Source organism: Taudactylus pleione, unplaced genomic scaffold, assembly GCF_031769625.1.
Source record: "Taudactylus pleione unplaced genomic scaffold, aTauple2 ptg000073l, whole genome shotgun sequence".
In the NCBI taxonomy this organism is placed as follows: domain Eukaryota; kingdom Metazoa; phylum Chordata; class Amphibia; order Anura; family Myobatrachidae; genus Taudactylus; species Taudactylus pleione.
This window is the reverse complement of record NW_028284475.1, coordinates 5,853,438-5,868,524: the sequence shown is the minus strand read 5'-3', so window position 1 is coordinate 5,868,524 and position 15,087 is coordinate 5,853,438. Positions and strand designations below refer to the sequence as shown.

The 15,087-nt window shown below is 46.0% G+C and overlaps 1 protein-coding gene across 1 annotated transcript in view; it reads right to left on the bottom strand.

The window, feature by feature from the left end:
- The window catches only part of TAGLN2 (transgelin 2), a 41,273-nt gene extending 26,401 nt beyond the window's left edge, over positions 1 to 14,872 (bottom strand). The window contains exon 1 of the mRNA XM_088467626.1: positions 14,769 to 14,872. The gene's annotated coding sequence lies outside the window, so the exon portion shown is untranslated. The remainder of the gene's footprint in view (positions 1 to 14,768) is intronic.
- Between the last annotated feature and the right edge of the window lie 215 nt (positions 14,873 to 15,087).

Here is a 15,087-nt window from a genome sequence, read left to right as displayed (position 1 = left end):
GATTTTTCCCTGGTCTATGGAGCTGACAATTTGTTCCAGGCTTGAAATATATCTATTGAATTTTGGGATGTTCTCCCGGACCCCCAGGGAGAGTAGACCAGCCTCCGGGATCCACAAAGAATTGGGTGTTCTGAGAGCTTGATGACGCGTTTCGCAATCAATTGTGTAATTGTGGCCCCGCTCACTGCTGTGCGATGGCACATTCTGGGCTGGGCCGCAATTATGTGATTTGCCGCACCATGACCCCTCCCACCCCAAACCTCACACTTGGATTACCCCTCCGAGAGATCCTGGAGGGTAGGTTAAAAAATTCGGCAAGAATGATATTGGTTCATCCCACAAAATGGATGCCTACACTAAGGAGATGGGTGCACTTTAAATCTTGTTATGTACACACTCTGCCTCTCCTACATCTGCTCAGATGTTTGCATTTTGAAAGAGTTGCTTATAAAAAATTTACTACCAGTACAGTCATCACATGGGGATGGGGGAGGTGAAGGAGCCCAATAGACGCCGGTTTAAAAACTGCTGGGTTCTGTCTCCCTCTCAGTCCTGGGATCCCCATGGAAGTGTAAGCACAGAGGCAGCTTCCTCACAACACCCACCGAGTGAATCCTAGAGGAACTGGCCTTTGACTTGCGAGAGACCCTTTGGCTCCTCTCTCTGCGTCCTTTAGCAAGAGGACACTCTTATGGGGAAATTCTTGTGTCCAAATTTGGGAGTGTTTCCATTGCTTTTGGCGAAATTCCAGACCCTGCTTCCTAAGTATTTTTTTTTTTGTTGGTGGGTAGGGAATCCGGGCTGTGATAACAAGTCTATATACTAACTCCAAGATTTACTTCAATGTAAATCATAAAGATAGCAGTAGTCCAAAAAGGAGTTGTGTGACCACTGCAGGGATGAGGTCACTAGTTATTAATGATGACATCAGAACTTGCCATTTACAGATATAGTTTACAGTTTATACTGAAAGAATGAGTATGTGATAGATAGATAGATAGATAGATAGATATTATACACATACATCCCTCTCTCACCCTCTGTCTCCCTCTCTGGGCGGGATGTACTAACACTAAAATGCGGTCAGAACTCCGAAAACTGAAGTTTTCTGAGGTTTGACTGCATTTTCCATGTACAAAGAGGAAAGGGAAACATTCCAGAACGTGTACCCGATAGGCAATGCCATCTGTAGATGGCGGTACCTAATAGAAGCCTGTGGGCTTCTTTTCAGAGCATATCCTAAGATGCATCCAATCGGATCCCTCCCTGGATCCTATCACGGCTCGCGCATCCAATAGCCGATAGTTGTACATAACGCCCGTATGCTTATGATTTGTGGCAGGATGTATCTCATCCAAAAATGTGCTGCTTGGTACATCCCGCCCTATAGCTATATATAGCTCTGTCTATATATTTATATGATAGCTAGATTTCTAAATACAATATATCTCTCTGTTTTCGATATGAAACCAGACACCTCAAGCTCTTTCTAAGAGATGGTTTCTTATAGCACCAACATATTACTTAGCAATTTAAAGGCCTTTAGGAGAAGTGGGCTTGGGAGATTCCCTAGCAGTCATTAGCAGTAGTCCTGCCATAGAGGGATACACAATGATGTGGCGGGACCAGACCCACTTTTTCTATGCACGGCTTGGACCGGGACCAGTGCTAGGCGGTTTGCCTTAGAGAACACCTGTTGCCTAGCACAGCGCAGGTGGCCATTTTGTGAGTTGATCGTATACTTAGTCATTTAAATAGATTTTGCCATTGAATACATGTCTGCACGGAGGCGGAGCCTCGTTGCTCCCCCCCCTTCACGTAACTGTGGGGGCATGCCCAGCACTCTGACATGCTGGGCAGCCCCCATGCTCCCCCTATACAGAGAATAGATGACGTGTGCATGGGCACGGCATCTAGTCTCCTGCTGCACACCCCCGTAGCCAGCCATCGTATGGGCATCGGAAAGATGAATCTGATGGCTAGCAACCGTCGAGTTCCCGGTATTCGATGGATAAAAATCCTTCCACCGAAGAGGAAACATCGATGGTTTCCGATGTCCATCCCTAGCCAATAGCTGAAATTGCTGGGAGTTGTAGTTCAACAAGCCCTCTGTAGATCTTTGCATGTTGTATAAAATTATGAGTTTATAACCTAACAATTCAGTGGGAGACTTTGCTAGGAGCCAAGTTGGCAGCTCAGGCACTGGCATGGGACAATCAGGGGCAGTAACCACCCACCCCCAGGGCTATAGAATACTCCTTTCCACATTTGGTTCTATACTGTGCAGTAGAAGCTGCTTCTAATCATCTTTGTTAATAGACTGTTACTTTAAACGCTATTGTTTGCCCTGCGCCTCCCAGGTATATCCCTAATCTCTCCTTTTGTTGGAGAAAGGACATGATCCAGCAAGATCTATAGGCCCATGGCCATCTGCATTGTAAGAGAAGAGAGCTGGATTATCTGATGTCACATTCTGTGTCTGCATACCACCCACCCAGGAATCAAGAGGAAGGGGGTCTTCCCCAGGAATCCCATCATTTCCAACCAGCCCCCTCTCCAAATAATGTATACAAAACAGACTGGAGCATCCTTAATATACATATATAGGGGGAGATGTATCAAACCTATAAGAGACTGTGGGGCTTGTTCATCATCGGAGGCCGTATGGAGTATTGAACTCGCAGCGGGGGAAACATCATTGCTCCGATGCAGGGACAGCTGCTCCGAAAAGCAGCTGTCTCCTCGGTTAGTATCGCAGCTACAGGTGTAACTGCGTTACTTACCTCCTCCCCTTCACCCCAGTTACGCATGCGTGACCCAAGGTCAGGCAGGCGCACAGCCACCGGGGAGGTAGTGAGGAGGTGGCGGAGGGATCTGCTCGGATCCCTCTTTGCATCCCCGGAACTCCTTCCCAAGGAGTTTGGTAAATATCAGGGGGGTCCTTTCCGGACCCCTGATGATGAATGGCCAGGAAAATAAAATATGCGGAAACTAACGTTTCTGCATGGTTACCTGGCCATTTAGTGTTGATGAATAGGCCCCTGTGTCATTCACCTAACAAAGGCCTGATTTAGCATGGATGGCGACTGCAACATCGTAAGCAGATCGGTCAATGGCGCGTACTGCGCATCCGTATGCAGCGCGTGTGAGTGAGTCAGCATTGCGATCGCTTTGCGTTCCCTCCAGCAGAATAAAAGCCACCGTAGAGTGAGTAACAGGCTGTGAGCGTTTGGGGGAGTGGCCTGAGAAATGTAGGCGTGTCTGTCCGTTTGAACCTTGTTTCCTGTGCGTGCATAAGTTAGCCACTGAGACGGCATATGTAGCTTGTGTACTCACTGCGTTCAACAAGACTTGCAGCTTCTGCGACAGGTCAGTAATTCTACGCGAGGGGACGATGTTACCCGATGTTCCCGATGTATACACAGGACTGCAAGGTATTACGGATGTGAGATAGAGGTAGTGTGGGCGTCTCTATGCTGCCTGTGCGATTGCATTCATTAGCAGATTTTCGCAGCAGACCTCCGTGCGATTACTCTGCGATCGCAATAGTGATCCATGCTGAATCAGGGCCACTATATCTCTCTCCAAGGCTCGATACACCTCCCCCAAAGAGAGAGACGGAGCAGTAAAAGCCATGAAAAGCGCTGAAAGCCTGGTACGTGCTAGGTAGTTCTCATCGTCACAGGTAATGGAGAACAATTAGACACCGTTACTACGTTACATACTAAAATGATGATGAGCAGCATCTGCAATACGTGGATTGTCCGATCGGCGTGGGTGTGAGCCCCGCATGAGGTCACCCAGCTTCTCAGAACACGTCCCGTCTCATCCATGAGCCGCGCGACAAATGAAAGTGGTTTGTACGGGCGGTGACAGACGGGATCCCTGCTAATCTCCCAGCTCTTCACCTCCTCTAATGATTCCTTTGTGGGTTCATAACACGCCAGCAGCTGAGAGAGATCATTGTCCTCTACATATTCCGTGATGTCAGGGACTTTTCCACTCGGGGAGGGGTGTTCTGCCACAAACACAGCGGCTGTACTAATAATCATAATGTGTCCTATCTAGTATATCGTGTCAGGATTCATTATCATTGTGTGTGTGATATATTTATTATTATTATCATCCTTTATTTATATCGCCATGAGGGTTCCGCAGCGCCTTCTAAAGTAAATAGAAAACAGCGACTTACAGTATTAGACATTGCAGGACAAGGACATGGTTTATAAACATTGCTGCAACAGTGGGTATAACATACATGGCGACTTCCTGGCTGTGGCACACATTCAGCAGCGCTTCACAGAGAATAGTTCAGTCAGTCACAGAAGCCCCTGCCCCAGAGGAGCTTGCACTCTACTCAGGGACTGGCAAACTTCAAACAAGACTCAGGGGCCTATTCATCATACTATAAATGGTCCCGTAACCATGTGGAAACGCTAGTTTCCGCATATTTAAGTTACCGGGCCATTCATCACGATATTCAGCAAACTCCGAAAAACTGAAACTTCAGACGGCGCGTGTTCCCTGATCCCAGCTCCTTCCTATGGGAAGGAGTTCCGGAGATGCGAAGAGGGATCCGGGCAGATCCCTCCGCTGCCTCCTCACTACCTCCTCAGCGGCTTTGTGCATGCATAGCCGGGATGACGGGGAGCAGGTACGTAACGTAGCTGCAATACTAACCACAGGGACAACTGCTTTTCGGAGCAGCTGTCCTCTCACCGGAGCAATGATTACTTGCACCGGTGTGACGTTTCCCCTGCTGCGAGTTGGATACTTAAGTATCCATCGCAGCGAGTTCAATACTTCATCATCGCAGGCCATACGGCCCCCGATGATGAATAGGCCCCACAGACTCAGTCTAGATATACACCTTTTTATGTATTTTTTCAGAAGCCATTTAACCTACCAGTATGTTTTTGGATAGTGATAAAAAAAACGTAGTGCCCAAAGGAAACCCACGCAAGTACAGTGAGAACATGCAAACTACACACGTACCTTGCTGGGAATCTAGTGCCATTACAGGGTGGCAGCGCACTCTGGGTCTCATTCAGACCCGGTCGCAAGCGCCGTTGCGCTCGCAACCAGGTCGATGGTCCCCACAGAGCATGCGCACGACGGCGCCGGCTCCGTCGTGCGCATGCGTGAGACCTGGCTAGCGACGGGCGCTCCGTCGCTAGGGGTCTCGTAGCAGACGGGGCGAGCTGTAGATGTTGAGTTACAGCTCGCCCCGTTTGCTGGGCGGGCCGGGGGCGTGCCCGGCCAAACGCAGGCGTTCCTGTCGGAACGCTTGCCGTTTGGGGGCGGCCCCACTGACATCAAACAGAGCAGGAAGTTCCCTGGGGCTTACGAGAGCCCAGACCCAACCTTAGGGTCTGGTCGTAAGCCCTGATGGTCGCGATGGTGATGACCATCGCGGCCATCACCCTGGTCGGTCGCTAGAGCTGTGGGTGGTAACCCACAGCCTAGCGATCGACCAGAAGGCGGCACTTAAAAAAGTAAGTGGCCGCCCTCATTCAGAGCGATCGCTTGCAGCAAGCGATCGACTCTAAATGAGGTCCTCTGTGCCTCCCCCTGAGCACATGATGTCTTTTTACATCACACAGAGATGGGAGGGGCCACCAGCAGCGGGGAGTGCAGCACTTCACAAAGCGTCCTGAGGACACTCTCAACAGCTGCACAGATGGCATGGTGTGTACCTGGAGCATCCAAAGGACGCCCTGGGCAGGACTGCCCCAGTGATAGTGACTGCAGGGTGCCGTTCCAGGCACCCTGCTAGCCAGAAGCAAGGGCCCTGAAGCGGCAACAGTGCTGCACACCCCTAGTAACACTCCTGTGGGAATCAAACCCAAGACCTCAGTGCTGTGAGGCAACAAGCTAACCATTGTGCGATCTTGTTGCCCCAGGACAAAACCATTAAGAAATGGTACCTGACAATAAGTACTTGCCAGGTGTTTTTATAAAAATAGAGATGTTAATTGTTGGTAATATGCTATACTGGAGGAGACCGTGTGCTCATTGGGGATAGATCTTACCAGCGGCCTCATCCAAAAAAACATTACCCCGGCCTGTGCCAAAAATATAAATAGAGTCTTACGTTTCATAAGCGATATAAAACCAATGTATGACACTTACTGGCTCGTTAAACTTTTAGGACTCTAATACTGGAAGTGGAATTAGCACCACGGACGGGTTTATATTCCTTTTCACGGCTGTATAAAGTACTAGAGATTTGAGCGGCGGGTATATTAAACAGGGATGCAGGGATACCCCAGACAGTCGTGAAACATTGCGAGAAGCAGTTAACCCGCGCTATAACACCAGCGGCGCACGCCCACTTCTACCAGACGTGTTCTTTCCCATTGTCAGCGAGTGGGCTGTAAACGCCACATGGAATTAATGACGGCTCTGTCTAGCCCCTGGGTGTCTTGGCAAGTATGAAAGGGGTTCCGCGATCAAGGCATGCTGGGGCTGTCAAGAGGTTTTATCCTCCTATTTCACTAATGAGAGACCATTAATCCTCATTAGAAATATTCTACATCATTTAGGGACGTGACGGCATGTGTTAAGGGCTGGAGACGCTTGTACACAAAATGGCAGGTTCAGGCAGAGCCGAGCCATTGTCTGTAACTATGAAAGCGCTCACCTGTTAAATAGCATATTAAGGGGCTGATGAAGCAATTTGGCAGCAATTACGCACTACGTGCAGGGAACTACATGCAGACAACTGTGCGACCACACCGCCCGTATCCATCCGCTTGCAGCGGCCATCTTTATCAGCACGCTCCAGCACCAGGTACAGACTGTGCCTGGTGCAAGAGATCTATTCAGAAGAAGACGGATCTCTGCGTAGCCCGCAGTCCCGCCTACACGCCCACGATGCTCCCTCATCAACTCAGCCTACATTCAAACGCCCACATTAACACCCAGTTACGCCCAATCAGCCACAAGGAGAGATGCAACTGAGTTTCACTCGACCGCAATTCACCCGTTGCTGCTCGCAATGGAGCGTGCGCAGTGCAAAAAGACGCAACTTCCACCCTACAAAATGGTATTTGCAGAGGCTATCACACATACCGACACTTTTTATTTTTCATACGCTTCGCGTACTGGCGTCCATTTTGTAAAAAGCAGATGATGAGTATGATGGCACTATATCAGTAAATATTAATAAAAATAATGATGATAATCCAAAATTCCTGGGAATCCTGCCTTATGAATATGATCAGCGCTGAGAACCTCCTAGAATCACAGAAACAGAAGACATTGAGGGCCTCACGCCTCATGCCTCAGTGATGCCACTCATGCCTATGAATCAGTAGGGTATATTTTCTTGAGTATGTCATCATAAAGCAAGTCATCAGTCCCACCTACCTCAAGGAAAAGAAAGATTAGGGGGGAATACCGCAATTTGAGGCATCATAAAATACCTCCTAACATTTCTCAATGGGCATATCTGGTGGCTTAAGAAGCTCTAGGCTGCCCTTTTCCACCTCACCTCCCAAGACCCCTTCAATGGAACACCCCTTCATTGGCACCTGGTCATTATGGAGCTATGTCCTAAGCTTGCCCCATGGTTAGGGTTAGGGTTATTCATTATTCGCAATTTATAAAGTCCCGTTCTCTTATTTCCATCCTTTTTTGAGGAATGAAGGTATTAAAGTGGGTTAGAATTCTATGTAGGTCTATGGGAACGAAGCCAAAGGTTCTACCACCAAGTCGTCATTTTTCCATCTGTGCATTGGAGTCACCCTCCAGCTTTCCTCTCTCTATAATCCGTGTATTGTGAGACAGAACAGGGAGCGGCTGTTAGAGAATGATTCCTCGTTTTTGTTTTGTTGGGGTTTTTTATTTTTAATTTTTTCATTAATTTTTTTTTTTCTTTTTCTTTTCCTGCTGTTATCCAATTTTAAACCACAATGGCCAGTATAAACAATCTGAAAGGCTATTTATTATTACGAAGAGAGGCAAAACGCGTAGACCGCTTTATAATTCTGCCATGAATGATCCTATTGTTTATTCTTTAGAGGTTTCATTTATTAATATTTATCTAATGCAAAACAATATCTCCCCGGATGAAAGAACTTTTGCAGCCTTTCTAAAGCAATATGTGATCACCTGTGGAATAATACTATAAAATATCGCCACCAAAATTTCGGCAATTAAAAATAAACTTTGAACTCTGTAACTACAGGCACGTAATATCTTGTTCATAATTTACAGGGACTAAATTATAACCAGGACACTGGCAGCATGAAGGGACTGTGACCCCGGTGTTTAGAAATTGCTTCCGTTCTCCAATCAGAAATCAGGGGAGGTATTAAACGCTCCCATGACGAGCTGACTTTTTTATTTTTTTGTGGCTAAAGTAAATATAAACTTCAGCAACAGAACACTGCCACCTAGTGGGCACATTAATGTAAAGTAGTACACTTTTTTAGCACCCTAAATCGATAACCTTTTGAACTTATCTTTCAAAAATGCCATAATCACGTCCTGCAAGTCTTTGCGCAAATCTAGCTGTCCCTGTGTCAAACGAGGACAGTGAGGTAACAAAAAGAGGATATTGACCAGTGCCTCGATCTTTTTGCGCTGTGTAAATGAGGTAGAAGATAAATGGGGGTATTTGGTTACGGCACTAAAACTGTAGCAAAGTCACAATAAGAGGTATTATCTATGTATAAAAATCATTTTGGCAGTTTCTTGGATCATCTAGCTGTACCTCTTCCCAGCTGGGCCTTCAAAGTCAGATTTCAATAAGAGAATTGTACACTGACCTTATTTTCTCTACCAGCTGGAGAGTGAATTAGGAGCACATCAGTATATTTTCGGGTAATGTCATTTTACGTCTTTTATTAAAACGTATAAATTTGGTCTGACATATATCGTATAGCACCCACACTATTTTAGTAGACAATGCCAAATACTAACACAATGCACAATGAAGCTGACAAAATATTTTACAAGTACATTAATCAAACAATGGAACGTACCGAATGCTAAAACTAACACACAGAGCTACGGCCCAACCTACAACCCTAAATCCTATTCCCTGATCAAACGCCAGCCAAAATACGCAACGCCAACACTAGTACCCAACAGAGCTGGCCACACAGTGACTTACTAGTAATGTAACACACAAACAAAAGGCCCAACTTCGGTTCACCGTACAGTGCCACTGAGCCGATACCATAAACAAAGCCCTATCCCAGCGCCACAGTGGGTAGAGGTGGTGTATCGGGGCTTTGTATGCAAGTCCAACCAGGGTGCTGTCTGTGTGGAGTTTGTATGTGCCCTGGCTCTCCTCCCACACCACAATTTTTTTCTAATAAAGTAGGCAGGTGCTGTGCTTAGTTACGTGGATTACTGTGAAACGCGCCATTCTGACAATGCTCCACCATGGCAAACGAATGTAGGAAAACAGACTGATCAGATGTCAGCGCTGTTTTGTTTGCATGCTTGTATATGCATTCATATGGACACTGATGCATGAGTTTCAACTGCTATGCTCTTTATTCAGCCATTTGCCAACTATATACATACTGTACACCAGACTACACCCACATCCCAGCATTCCCCATGGTCCTAGGGACCGTCACTGAAGATTCAGGCTTTCACATACAAGTTAGGGAGTGTCTACAAACATTAGGCATATCTAATGCAATAACATCACAGGCGCTGTATAAATCATAATGACAGAAAGAAGCAGACACGTATATATACGACGTACTGTAACAAAGAGTATACAGAACCATTCCGCTTCATGCGGTGGCAAATCACAATGTAACAGGCCCATCCTACCGTATATTGTTCCTTTACTCACGTCTATTGTAATCCCTAATTGTTATGCGTAATGGAATTTGCTGATACTAAATAAATAAACTCTGATAATAATGAGGATAAGACAATAATTATATTAGTGAAAAAAAAAAAAGAGGAAGTTTAAATTAATTGGTGTCATTCAATATTAATCAAATAATAATGGGAAGCCTCCCCGTGGGTGTGACATCACAACTATACCGGGATGATGACGTATAGCATAAATACTGTATGTTATGTCTGCTTGTACAAATCCAATAACTATATGTGACACACACACCTGTACACAGTATACACACCCAAACAGGAAACACCATATCATAGCCAGCTCGCACCCCCAGGCTACACGTTTTCACGACTCCTTTCGTTTGCCTCGGTACCTGATGAGGCGTGACATCTATCATATTACCCTCTACAGCACTTTCCTCCAAGACATGACCAGGGGCCATGTAGAGCGCACACTGACCGATATATATCAAGCGTTCCACTGAACGGGCAATGTGCGGCACGGTGAGAAATGCAGTCAAGCCCCGCAAATGCGGGTTTGACTGCATTTCTCATAGGCACCAAGCCCCGGAATGTGATGCACTCAAAGGCTTGGTTGCTGTGGGTAACGCCTTCTTCCTGATGGCGTTACCCTATGGACACTGATAACACAGAATTACGTGGATGTGCATGTTTCTTCAGCAATTCACGAATATATACATGTGTATTTCACTGTTACTTTTATTACAATTAAGAATGTATAGAAATAATCGAGAATATATAAATTAGTTGCGTGAGTTGCAGAAGACCGTATTTGTCGAATGGCTTCAGCCTAGAGCGGACAGGGCCTTGTCTATCCCCTTTAAAGTAGGTAAATCCTGTGTCTGATGCAGCAGCCATCTTGTTTAGTGGTTAGTAATAGGGATTGTAGCTTTGAAAGGTCAGTATTTAGCGTGTACAGACGAGGAGGCAGCAAGTCTCAGATTTTATAAATAAAAAAAGAGTTAAATCAGATTTCCTTGGTCTACAAGAAGCAGGAGCTGAAGGCTAATTGCTGCCCATCCATTTAACGATGCGGGGGGGGGGCGGCACGATTACGACGCCGTCATCTCCCGCGGGGTGAACTGCACACACTGAACGTTCAGTGTATGCAGATCAATCATCCCCGAACATGGCAACCTGACGGCGGTCGTCAGGTTGGCCGTCATGTTCGGGCGATGATTGATGTTCAAAACGATCAGCGGGCGCGCGCATCGCTGGTCGTTTTTAACCTTTTACTGCGCGATTTGCGGGCGATTACCAAGCGATGGAGCGATAACGACCGTCGTTATCGGTCCATCGCTAGGTATAATCGCCTAGTGGATGGGCAGCATTGATGAGAACAGAAAGAGAAGATAACATATTATATTGTCAATATTTTGGTTAGGACATATGAACAATTAGGGTCTAGTACGTATGAATATTAATTTATATAATATAGTGATGTATAGAAATAATAGTGAAATACACAAGCATGCATATATTCGTGAATTGCTGAAGAAACATGTACACCCACGTAATTCCGTGTTATCAACTTCTATCAGGAGTGAGCTGAGAGAGGGATCCAATCGGATCCCCCCACAGCAACCACCGCGGCGTACGCGTCCTTCTGCTCATGCGCAAAAGGACAGCAGAGGGGCTTCTGGGTCATAGTCCCTCCATAGCAAAGGGCCGTTCTTAACGAGAGAGCAGCCCTTTGCGGTGATGGTCATGCATACCGGCGTTACCAACGCTGGCATGCATATGAAGACCGACATGCCTCAAGCATCCTGGCCAATATATCCATAGTGCATGTGCAAGTATGTAAAGCGGAACGTCGTCGTTCACAGACCTATCCGATCTGCACTGCAGCACAGCAGATAAAGATATATCTTGCCGATATTTTGGTGCATCTGCTGGTGTGTACAGTCGACCTGACGATCGCCCGTACACATGGTGCAGGGACCCGGCGGTGAGTGACAGCTCAACTGGGCGGGCAATTTAAATGACCACCTAATTGTGACGTCAGGCCTGACACATCGGGCAGACGACTGGTAAGTGTGTATATAAGTGAAACAGCTGTAGAACTGTCCCACCCTGGAGATCTTTAGAAAACACCCACTGTAACTTCCTGATTGGAGGATGATAGAGATATATATATAGAGATATATATATATAATGTAGGCCTGGAAAGTCATTTAGCATTTGCAAAATAATCTGACAGAAGGATCCCAGACGGCCGCCATTAATTGGGACGCAGATATCCCTCACTTAAAGCTGACAGGCCGCTCCAGGAGAGCTAATCGATTGTCCAGCGTGAAATCACAGCCTGAAAGGATGCGTCACAAAGGGAAACAGAATTCCTGCGGTGATTGTGAATTACATCCTACCTAGCATGCTGTGTCCTGATGGCCTGTCTGCCTCATTTTCCACAGGCCTCAGTGATATGTCTCCCTGACAACACAGGATGCGTGGAGCCGTGTGTACCCCAATACTCAGACAGTCTGCCCCCCCAAACCTATCTGCCTGGCCATAGTCACATGACTATAATACAAAGGTTTTATCCTGGGGAGAGGCCACAACGGTGCGGCATCGGGGTAGGAATGTAGCAGCTAGAGTAATCCAGAGTCAGCTTTAAGAGCGACAGAAAGTACCTAACATTTAAGATATCTGCAGAAAATATTTACTAATAGTAACTACCCGGCTAGTCGTACATTATAAATTTGGAATTATTAGTCCAATCCGCGGTGGTCTCCGGCTGAACATCTGTTTTGTTTGCACGCTGCTTTGCCGACAGACACAGGTAATATAAGTGGGTTTGGGATGAAGGACGGCCTGAGTTATCCTCATTCACTTTCGGATCTGTTGACACCACTTTGGCTCAGCGTAAGAGGCTCATTAGGATGTTGAAATATTTGTGTTTAGAGCTAGCTGCATTCTTACGTTACAGAATTACCTTCCGTCTACAAAGGGAGAACACTTGTCAGTATGTCCCAAACATACAAAGGAAACCTCCTCTGTCTGTCCAAGTTGTATATTCATTTTGTAAGTCACAAATGTCTACGGCGCTAAGCAGTATATTAGTAGGAGACCCCCCCAATAAAGTCAGGGACTGCGTAACCTACCAATACCCCTTTAAACTGGGAGAGAAACCCTAGTCAGAAGGATAAAGCTGAGTATCAATCTTTGCTGCCCCCTGAACTGGGCAGCCCCAGACATCTGCCTCGCCTGCCTATAGCTCTAATTGGGAGTGGATCCCCTAATTAGCTCTATACTGTCTAAAGGCCCCCATACATCAGCAATCGATTGTGTCAATTCTGCATTTCGCAGAGGATTGTGTATAAAAATCTGTAATGTATGGGGCTTCACAGATCGCAGATTGCAACCAAAAATTGATTGGAATTGGTAAATCAGATTGTCCAACACGTTGGATGTCACAGATGGATTGGGGCTGTAGATTGCTAGTGTATGGACACGATCAGCAGATTTGCAGACCGTTACTAGTAAAATGATGGAACCTTTCAAGATTGGCAGATCTGTGTTTGCTGCAATCGATCTGCAAATCACTGAAAAAGATCTGTAATGTATGGGCGCAGATTGCTAGGTTGGGAAATCCGAAGATCGGGCAATAAATCTTCAAATTGTTCAATTGTGGTTTTCAGATTGCTGATGTATGGGGGCCTTTACAAAGAGTACACGTGTTCTCCAGGGCTGGACTGTGCTGTGTGCAGATTAGGAGCCTGGCAGATTATATAGACACTATCTGGAGCTGGGATTACCTGGCTCTGGGAATTTGTCACTACATATTGTGAGTATGATCTACCCCAGGCAGTAGGAGAGAATGGGGGTGACAGAGATTACTGGGCAAAGTATGGAATTAGCCGTATAACACACCCTCATCATATGCCACGGAACCCTTGTGGAGCCTTATAAATAAAAGATACTAATAATAATATTACTTAAATTGGTGTACTCCCAGAGGTCTGCAAAGCACCCTACACGCCCACTTCACAGCACCCCCTTTCATTTCATAGATGGGAATGTAAAAAGGGGGTTATCGTGTCCAGTATTATAGGGGAGGGGGGGAGCTGGATAACCACAAGACACGCACATTCCAAAAATACCACTATCAACCCAAAAATATTTCAGCACTCTCGCGGCCGTACGGATATTTCACTGCCGGAACATTTTTTTTCCTTGTTGGAAAGTTCCCAAACAAAAATCCTGCTTCTTACATGTCACTTCCCACAAACGCAGCAAAGTACCTTGTACGCCCAGAGACAGGAGCAGGCCAGCTACAGTCATTTTACAGCCGCACGCACAGATACAAGGGTGACTTTACCCTATACCCCTAGCCTTCCACACGTGCCATATTGTCGACATTTACTTGAGTTTTTCCGCCCCCACCTATGCCTTCAGAATCTATCAGGCTTTCATACACATCGTTACAGTACACATCTATACAGTATATCATAGATATATACACACACATACACTTTTATATTAAGGTGTGTACTTCTATAGACTGTAAGCTTGTATAGTCAGAATTTCCAGATTATTTTTATTTGCTAGCTGCCTGGGTTTTTTTTTTTTTTTTAATATATATGGTAATATATGTGCATGCTAGCAATACAAACAACCATTTGCAGCATAGCTCCCCGCATACAACACTCTAGAATTTACAACAGTACAAAGATTACATGCACCACTGAGCTGCTGGACTTTGTTCTGAACGCAGAGATAGAACTCTGGATTAAATGTATAAGCGGGATTTCTACCCAAGAGACTCAGGCAACCCGAGGCTTTTTAACTATTGGAGAACTACAAACTCCAGCACGCCCAAAGCCCAATGGCTTGTACGCCTCTGCTCTACAGGCTGGTATAGACCTTATTCTTGTATGTATGACACAGTATAACACAACAGCTGTATGGATGAGACACAGGCTTACCTTAATGTGTGCCCTGGCAGCAGGAAATAAGACTGGAGTGAGTGTGTGTGTCTGTCTCACTCTCTCTACTCCCTCAGCCCTACCCCCAAAAAAACATGAAGTAATGATGTCATCCCTAATCAAAGAAAAAGGGTGTGGGTGGGTGGACATACAACAGCACAAGAATTCTTTCCTGTGATTTCAAGGCTGCAACCTCTCTATCCACTTCCACTAGGAAAATGTCATTGCTTTGAGGGATTATTGAAATATTCTCAGCGTTCTGTATGACACAGAACAAACACAATGAACAGAGTCGGCTGAGTGGGTGAAACCAGGGAAA